A 10,425-nucleotide genomic window follows, 5' to 3' on the forward strand; every position below is an offset into this window, starting at 1 on the left:
ATAAAGTAAAGATGAAAATTCATATCGAAAGACATGAGGCACAAATTCTTTGCTCAGATAACTGGTACCACTATCAGAGTGTATAACTGGAACTGTAACACGTATTTCGGTCAATCGCATAGTGTAAACACGAATACACGATTATCGTTGTAATTTTGATATTAGGAAAACACAAGTCTAAAAGTTTTACATACACCTTATAAAAGAAAAGGAAACGAAGGATAATGGGTTAGGAAGTTAACATATATAATTCTTTCTGCAACCTGTAGGCAATATACACAATCACACATAATTAAGATCTGCACAATTAACACAAGTAAATTGAACAAATATCATTTAGACACATTAATTATGAAAATACAATATGCATTTTTAGGTTATACATGATATATTCTAAATGTTATTTTTCACTTGGAGTGAAAATGAACTAATGATTATGCAATATATATACCCACACTTTCTGAAGGTATGTTAGATAAAATCAAATCAACAAGTGTTATTGGCGAGTTAAAATTTGATTTGAGGGCACCGAAAATATAATATCTATAAAAATTGGTAGTTCGGGCTACAGCCAAAATATTATATTTTTCAGATATATATATATATATATATATATATATATATATATATATATATATATATATATATATATATATATATAGAGAGAGAGAGAGAGAGAAAAAGAGAGAGATAGTGCTTCTAACCAAAAAGGGGGCTCGCCATAATAAAAGCTCTGCCATTGAGTGTTATTACAAGTCCTAATTAATTAAACTTATTTATGAAATTCATATACTTCATAATAATTAAATAGCTTATTTACAACATGACATGACATGCTTTTTTAATTTGTGATAATTTTGAATTAATTTTTTTCCGTATGTTATTTTATGGGTTTTCTGTTTTGTTAAATTACATTTAATATTTTAATATAATATTTGTAATAACTAAGGTAATAAATAAGTATCAATTTTATTAATGAGTTACCTTCTAATTATAAAACTTTTAAATTAAAATTTATTAGTTACTTTTTGTTTATTTATTAAAATTATCTGTTTAAATTAAAAAGATAAAATATATTTCAATTTTAATAATTCATTATTTTTTTTTATTTTCTTATAAATTAACAGTTCTCAATTATTTAAACATTTATTTTTATTTTTTTTAAATTAACCTATATAATATATGAGTCGCACAACTAGTGAAACAATATAAAAACTCAATATTTTAATGGATGCGGTTGTAATATTTTTTTTTGAGTGCTAGTATTGAAAAAAAATAAAAAAATGTATACTAACATTAACAAACATCTTCCCTAATAGATAAATAACTTTTTTTGTCACATGACATGCTCTCTTTCAATTTAACAAATGTTAATTTGTGATAATTTTGAATTAATTGTTTCTATATGTCATTTTATTGGTTTTTACTATTTTATTAAACTTCATATAATATTTAGTATAATAATTATAAGAAATATAGTAATAAATGAATATCAATTTTATTAATGGGCTTACCTTTTAAATTTCAAAAATTTTAAATTAAAGTTTATTAGTTTCTTTTGTTTATTTATTTAAATTTAAAAGATAAAAAATATCTCAATTTTAATAATTTATTATTTTTCTTATTTTCTTATAAATTTACAACTCTCAATTATTTAGACCTTCAAATTTAATTTTTTTTTAAAAAATAATTAACACATATAATAAATGTGCCGCACAACTAGTTAACAATATAAAAAACTCAATCGTTTAATTGATGTCGTTGTAATAATCTTTTTTTGAGTGCTAGTATTGAATAAAAATAAAAAATGCATACTAACATTAACAAAATCCTCCCTAATAAATAAAGAACTTTTTTGTCACATGACATGCTCTTCTCCAATTTGATAAATGTTAATTTTTGATAATTTTGAATTAATTTTTTTTTGTATTTCATTTTATTGGTTTTCCTATTTTATTAAATTTCATACAATATTTTAATGTAATAATTGCAATAAATATAGTAATAAATAAATATCAAATTTATTAATGGACTTACCTTATAATTTAGAAAATTTTAAATTAAAGCTTATTAGTTTTTTTTGTTTATTTATTTGAATTGTATGTTTAAATTTAAAAGATAAAAAACATTTCAATTTTAATAATTTATTATTTTTCTTATTTTCTTATAAATTCAGAGTTCTCAATTATTTAAACCTTCATATTTAACTTTTTTTTTTTTTTTTAATTTTTAAATTAACCCTTATAATATATGGGCCGCACAGTGAAACAATATAAAAAAACTCAATAGTTTAATGGATGCGGTTGTAATAATCTTTTTCAATTATTTAGACCTTCATATTTAACTTTTTTTAAAAAAAAAAAAAAAAAAATTTAAATTAACCCTTATAATATATGGATCGCACAATCAGTGAAACAATATGAAAAAACTCAATAGTTTAATGGATGCGGTTGTAATAATCTTTTTTTGAGTGCTAGTATTGAATAAAATAAAAAATGCATACCATTAACAAACATTTTTTTTATAAGTTGTTTAAAATGGTATTTATAGATGCAAATGAATCAATTTACCCTTTTTCTTTACTTTAAACCTAAAACAACTTCTTTTTTTTTTTTTTTTTTTTTTTTTTTTTTTTTTTTTTCACACATACCAAATTATTTGTTTATCCATGTCGTTTTTTGCTACTTACCTGTATAAAAGGAATTGTCAAACACTAAAATTTGATTTATCAGCTTGTTATATTTTGGTACCACATAAGTCGTTTGGAACATTTTTTTAACATTATTTCAATACTACATATGTTTATAAGCACTCTTACCAAAGAAAGACAAATTGTGGTAACTAGAAATCCCGAACACCCCTAACTATTTCTAATTGTTCTTGGATTCTATCATGGACAGGAAACCTACAAACATACATTTGTGCGAGGAGGCCGTTCTTGTCTTGACACCAGATTAAGGATAGTATTAGATTTGATTGAATCCATGATCCTTATGTTGGGGTTTTAATGCATTTATACACACATTTAGCACATCGACATAAAAAAATAATCCATATGTGTACATGCACCAATGATCTTGGTTTTACTAATTATATGTAACATCCAAAAAATTTCAACAAAATTGAACTTTTAAAAAAAACCCTTTTATTAACAAAAATGTTTACAAAACATTGATTCCCAAAACATGATTTAAAATCAGAGTTTCCCAAGATCCAATCTATTGTAAAACCAAGGATGTGTACGGTCACACCTTCGCCTTGCCACGAATCATCTGAAGAACTTGAAACCATAACAAAACTGTAAGCACAAAGCTTAGAGAGTTTCCCCCAAAGTACCACCACACAAACAGATATCATAAATCAACAAACAACATACATATAGGGCCTTTAGCATGACTGGAATGCCCCACTGACCTATAGTCCATCTGGTACGCCCACAGAGCCTTCAATCTGACTGGAACGCCCCTCCGACCAGCAGTCTATCTGATACACTCACAGAACCTTCAACATGACTGGTACGTATCACCGAGTCTTCAACCTATCTGGTATATTCTCCGGGACTTTGGCCTGACTGGTATGTCCTACTGGCCTTCAGTCTATCCAGGACACCCTGGGTTTGTTAGCCTTCAGCACGAAGCAGGACCGCCTCAACCCAACTGTTGGGGTGCAAAGTTCTTAATGTATGACTTTATAATGGTTTGACTTGTGTAGACCTACTTGCATGTGGTGCATTATCCTTTTGACACATATGTTAGTGAGAGTGAGAGAGTGACATGTAAACACCTCTATATAAGGTGAGTTTGTCTACTTGTAAAGGTGTGCTTGAGGGATGTAAAATTTGAGTGTGTAAGTGTGTGTTATTTATGTAGTCTAGATCTAGATCCTTTTTGTAACACCATATACAATCAATACATCACTTGAACACCCAAATCACCATGTTCAATTGTGCAAATTTAAATTCCGCATGACAAACCATGTTCTTTGTCACTACAATTGGTATCAGAGCGGGTCTTGAAGATTAAGGTGATTTTTGAAGAACGATTCTCGGTTTGGCAACTTTTGTCGCAATTTGAGCAATTTTGGTGAGTCTCTCTCTATGATCTCTCATAATATTTGAATCCTGTGTTGCGTTTTTAAAGTTTTTGATCGTTTGACTCATTGAATCAAATTTTCTTTGAAAAACCCACTTGTTGTGATCCAATAAATTTTTTGTTGATCAATGCCAGATCCAATTCCAAATCCATATGTTTGATGTGATTCTATTTTTTTTTTAAATCCATTTGTTTGTTCGAAGCCTAATTTGTATTCGTCGGTTGTCACAAACGAAACATAAGCCCAAAATCATTTTCATTAGTGGTTTATCCGATTCATGTTTGAAAGCCCAATCAAATAAAATCATGTTAGTGTTCATGATTCACGTATTTGAGTCCGAATGTAAAATACATTGTTACGGTTCATGATCTGTTTCAGCCCAATTCATGACCTAATCTGAGTACTATTCTTCATCGTGTTATTTAATAGTATTTGTTCTCATTGCCAACACTCAATTCAATCCAAGCAAAATTAATTCATTCTTATATTTGATCGATTTTATCACCCGAATCAAAATTGAAATCAAATTTGGAAATTGTTCATCTGAGATTGGTGGTCGATATTCAAAGCTTGGTTCACGTTAAACTGTAGAGGTCGGAAGAATTGGTTTGCGTCGATTGAAACCAAATGAGTTTGACTTTGATCGATGTTGTAACAATTGATTGAACTGTTTGTTTCAAGTATTGTGATTCTGTTAGTTAAGATTTCGATTCAAGTATTGTTAGTTAGAACCGATTAATGGAATGTATTTTGAGTGTGAATGCGAAATCAATTTTCAGTCGACTTCTTGAAGTCAAATTATATTCGATTGATTTTTTTTAATCTTCGGGGATAGTCGATTTTGGGAAGAATTTTGATTCTAATTTTGAATGATTTTACTGGATTCGAAGGAATGGTAATTGGAAATCGAAGGTTATTTGGGAATTATATGAACGAATCAAATGGATGAATGAAATCTTGAGAAACGAAGGATTGTTTTTTGTTGCTAAATACAGTCTAATTTCGTTTTAGCGAACAGGTATAAGAAATTCGCATGAAATCATGATTTGGTTTGGGGCTGTGAATGAATGATCGATGGTGTTTGTGTTGGTTTTAAACGAAGGGGTGTTTCGTTTGGATATACACGAACTGGGTTTGTTTAGGTGTTTTGAACGAAGGGTGTTTTAGATTCAAAGGGGGTGTATTGAAAATTCATACGAAGAAAGTTATTGTTCATTAATGAGGCTTCGCATGCTTCGAATGTTTCAACATTTCGTATAAATTGAAAGGAAATGGTAAAGTTTTGAATTTGGCCCCTGAACCTTCGAATTTTTGACACTTCGAAAATTAACTCAAGTTTCGAATGTTTGACACTTTTCACCCAAATTCGAAATTTTTTAAAGCTTCGTATATTTTGGGAAATCTTCGTATGATTTGAGCACAAAGAGCAGAATTTTCGAAAATGGTCCCTGAGACTTCAAATTTTTGGCAGTTTGCACCCAAATTCGAAAAAAGACTGTTTTTGCTAAAAATTGAAGATTGTGCATTTCAGGCCCTTGCATCTTGTGCAAATTGATGCTTTTTACCCATATTTGAAAAAGGGGGAGAGTTTTGCATACTTTGCTGTTTTGGGCGCACCGGGTCACTACACAATTTTGAAATTGACAATTTCTACCCAGTTTTGAGAAATTTTGTCAAAGGCGATCCGTGAACAAAGATAAAAATTGATTATTTTTTGGATTTTCCGGATTGAAGGACAAAGTTTATGCCACATGTTAAGGGGGAGTTTTGACATGAAAAATTCTAAATAGAGCACGTTCTTTTTCCTTGGAGTTTTATAATCAAATTTCGATTATAAAAAGGGGGATAAGTTTTATATGGAAATTCGAACTTTAATTTTTCATATGATGCGGATTTGAAGACTAAAGTGATCTTGATGTTTTGAAGCTTACGATATGATGCAATTGGAAGTTCGGAAGTGATGTATTCGAAATGGGTTTTGTTTTATTGAAGATTTTTAGGGTGTGTTTTTATGCGCAACTTTAGGGTGATTATTTAGAGTTAATCATTCGTTGCTGCTCGGTTTGTATGGTCTCACATCCTAGAGCCCAAGTTGAAGAGTTGAAGATTGAAGTTTGTTTCGACATGTGTCACCTTTGAGGCTCGAACCGCGTGGTTTCTCGACTTTGGAAGATTTGAAGTGGGTCATCCATTCCTAACTTTGAGGGGGAGAATGTTGGGGTGAAAATTTCTTCATGTATGACTTTGTAATGGTTTGACTTGTGTAGACCCACTTGCATGTGGTTCATTAACCTTTTGACACATGTGTTAGTGAGAGTGAGAAGAGACATGTAAACACCTCTATATAAGGTGGGTTTGTCCACTTGTAGAGGTGTGCTTGAGGGATGTAAACGTTGAGTGTGTAAGTGTGTGTTATTTATATAGTCTAGATCTAGATCATTTTTGTAACACCATATACAGTCAATACATCTCTTGAACACCCAAATCACCATGTTCAATTGTGCAAACTTAAATTCTGCATGCCAAACCATGTTCTTTGTCACTACACTAACCCCACACAACATGTCAAAATACACATACCTAAACATATATAAGCATGGTAAATCATACCAATATATCGATATAAACATTTATAGGTTTGTTGACTGACAGAACAAAGCAATTCAATCTCCACCACCCACACTACAACACCATAAACACAACTAAACATATAAAAGAACAAATAACAGGGAGATCTAACAGACCACTAAGCATAACATCAACCTATCTACCAGGATACAGATCTAACAGACCACCACAACACTCATTCATACGATAAACCGGGATTACAATCCACAGGGCCGACATTGGTGCCTTCGACCTATAAATACAGTGATAGGAACTCCCCTCACATTACCAAATCATACAGACAATCCTTGATGGCTGGCTTATAGATCTCCGAGCTGCCAACATCAAGACAATACCCCAATAATAGCTGATCCCATAAATGACCTCTGATTGTGTCCGCTAAAATCCACGCGCTATCAGATACCACAATGACAACTCATCAACACCTAGCCCCCGACTCACTCTATGAGTCCAAATTAGGTTGAAAGTCCTTTTTACTTTTACACAAGCTTGGCCCAAAGCCAAGACCTAAACTAGATGACAATAAGGCCCAAAATCCAAAATAAACATCTAAGGCCCAAATATGGCCCAATTTTCCAAATTAGGCTTAATTCCTTTCATGGGACTTTGCCTACGAAGGCCTAACAAGATATAACCGCCCAATCAATGAAATCCAGATGGCCTAACATGGCCTAACACAGCCTAGCCGAAAATGCAACAAGGACCAAGTCTGTTGAGTACGTGGGGTGTACTCAGCCTGTACGCTTAGTGTACTGCTTGGGAGGATTGTACGCATAACGTACATGCTTGTAAACCCAACATACTCACCAGCCTAAAGCCAACATTCCAATTAAGCACTTAATCCGTTAAGACTGGGATCCAAACTCAAATTTGACTTCCCTAAGGTGGTTAATCACATAAAGTTGCCAACTTTATGTGCATGCATGGCTATATGGGACTCTAGAGCTCAAAAGAGCTTAATACTTGACTTAATACATGCATGGACCCATAACCACAATAAAGTTTGCACCTTTATGCCCAAGGCACCCATGAAACAACCAAATATACAATTACAAGCTTTACAACGACTAAATCACCCAATCATCAACCACAAGGATCAAAATGACAAAAAAATAAAAATAAACCAAGAAGAAGATCTAGGAAATGAAAAGGAAAGGTTGGAACTTTATACCTCCTAAGCTACCAAAAGGAGGTGAAATTGCTAGATCTCAAAGATTCCATTTTAACAGTAAGTCTTCAAGTCTCTCCTTCATCTTCTAGATCCCCAAAATGAACACCAAATCCTCAACCAAGGTTTAAACACCCAACAATGGAGGCTAAGACTCAATTTTAGGCTTTCTGGGGTTTTAGAGATTGATAAGGAGGCCAACCCTAAGAAATAAGGATGTTTAAATAGGGTACACATGATAAAAAATTAGGGTTTAGACACCCCTCATACGCCAAGTGTACTCCTCATATGCCCAACGTACGATGCCGAACCTTCGCGACTAAGACTGCTGACTAAGCTAAGCGTACGCCAAAGTACATACCGCATAAATGCCCTCGCATGAGTACGCCATGCGTACCATCCATGTACACCCCCACGTACCAGGTTTTTTCCCGAAAATCCCTAAATTCTTCTGAATGCCATAACTTCTTTCTTCTAAGTCCATTTCCGACGAACTTTATATCCACGGAATGCTGGCGAGAAGCCCTACACATCTAGCAACCCATCAAAGCCTTGAAGTTCCCCGAACCAAGCCCAAAATTCATAAAGGACTGAGATAACAAATTACAATTATGCCTTTGGGCACCGATACACCATCAACCACTCGAATCACTTAGACTTTAACACCCTCATCCAAAAAGGGCTAAAATATTTCTTCCCCAAGCTTCCAAGCCTTATGATAACTGATGATCGGGTTGCGACCCTAAAATAATGAAACGATTCGAAACTAGGTGTTACAACTCTCCCCACTTAAATTCGATTTCGTCCTCGAAATCATTCCTTATCATTCCTAGCGTGCCCGAGAGCTGGAGGGACACAACAACAATATCGAACAAACAATTGCCTTCTCAAGGCAACTGAACCTAGAAGAACTCCCACTCGAGGATGACGAATCCACAAACCCTTGTAGATTGAATAACTCAACGACCAATGGTTGAGGATACATAACACTTAATCCAGAGAATTAAAACCCACACATAACTGCATATATCCTCATGATTTACTGATCCACATATGCCTTGAGCTAATATGAAAACAGCCATCAAACAACGAACTGACATATCCCAAAATGGCTAAAACTACTCGACCCGGGAACCCTGGTTCTCCCCTACTTAGGGCTTGAACTACCACCCAATGGTGGTGAAACCAAACCATAAATCAAACTTCATAAGCTGGAACTACCCTTCCTGACTCTAGAAGTTACGAGTCTGCTCACTCTTTCCACGAACTCGGAAAAACTGAAAAGGAATAACCCTCGCCATAAATAACAACATTCCAAACCATCAATCAACCATCTCACTTCTAGATACAACATCCACGCCGATCATAATCATCGCCCCCTTCTTGAGTCTCACGAATCGAATGCCCAACCTCGAGAAAAACCTTTGAGGCCTCAAATCCAAGCTCACTAGGCATGCACCAACAATCCAAATTAATAATGCCACTAGGGCTCAAAAAACTTACCAGATCTCTCTGCATGCCTGAGCAGCCACAACCAAAAGATTAATGTGAAAAAAAGATACTACCACAAATTAGGGTATCAAACCATGCTATCTTCCCTCGACCAGCCGTTGGAATCCCTGAAACCTTCCTTGATTCTAGTATGGATCCTATGCTTCCAGTAGTACGAGCCTAGTACTACCTTCCACACCTATCTATACTTTCCTCAAGAATCATCTCGCATCTCCAAGACCTACACATAAAATACTCCCAATACCTACTCTATAGCTAAATAACCACACTAAATACTTCCTAGGCTTGCCTAGGATTCCACCCACACCTCCTCTACCATCAGCTGCTGAAGAACCCTTACCAGTTCCAACTAACCACTTCATGAATACAATTACATGCAACAATGCTTAAATAATCATTTGACTAAAGAGCTCAACCCTACAACGGTTGGACTCAGATAAGAGCTGCGCAGCAGGACCAAGTCCTTTATTTTAAGATTATTTAACACTCATAGCATGTAATTTAATGTATTCATTCGATGGTTAACTCTCATTGACATGGGTCCCATGAAGCACAAAGCATACATCATTCGAGTAAAGGATTCGACTGGCACTAAAGCATGATAAAATCTGACAGATTCTCATACAAACTCTCAATCTCAGACTCCTAGCATCTCGAGCGCACCTGCACCTTACCCTCTCTCTCTCGGGAGTGGCTAATCATTCATCACCCCGGCCTGCTAAGAACTGCACCCATTCTAGGGAAACCACCACTGCCTCATCCACTAACTCAACTGGCCGACTGACCCCCACATGACACACCATGCCACTCACAATCACGCGACTCTCCATTGGTGCTTGATGACTATTACATGTGTAACACTCCAAATTAGGTATTACACTTTAGACCCTTAAAAAGGAAAAGATGGCATACAAGGTCCCTTAGTATGCATGGCGTACTCCAGGAGTACGCTGAGCGTACTAAGGATGCATGATCGTGTAAGGTGGCCGCGTACGAAAGGCGTATGTATAGGTACGTGGGGCATA

The sequence above is a fragment of the Lactuca saligna genome, chromosome 5 (assembly GCF_052625555.1).
Source record: "Lactuca saligna cultivar CGN05327 chromosome 5, ASM5262555v1, whole genome shotgun sequence".
Taxonomy (NCBI): Eukaryota; Viridiplantae; Streptophyta; class Magnoliopsida; order Asterales; family Asteraceae; genus Lactuca; species Lactuca saligna.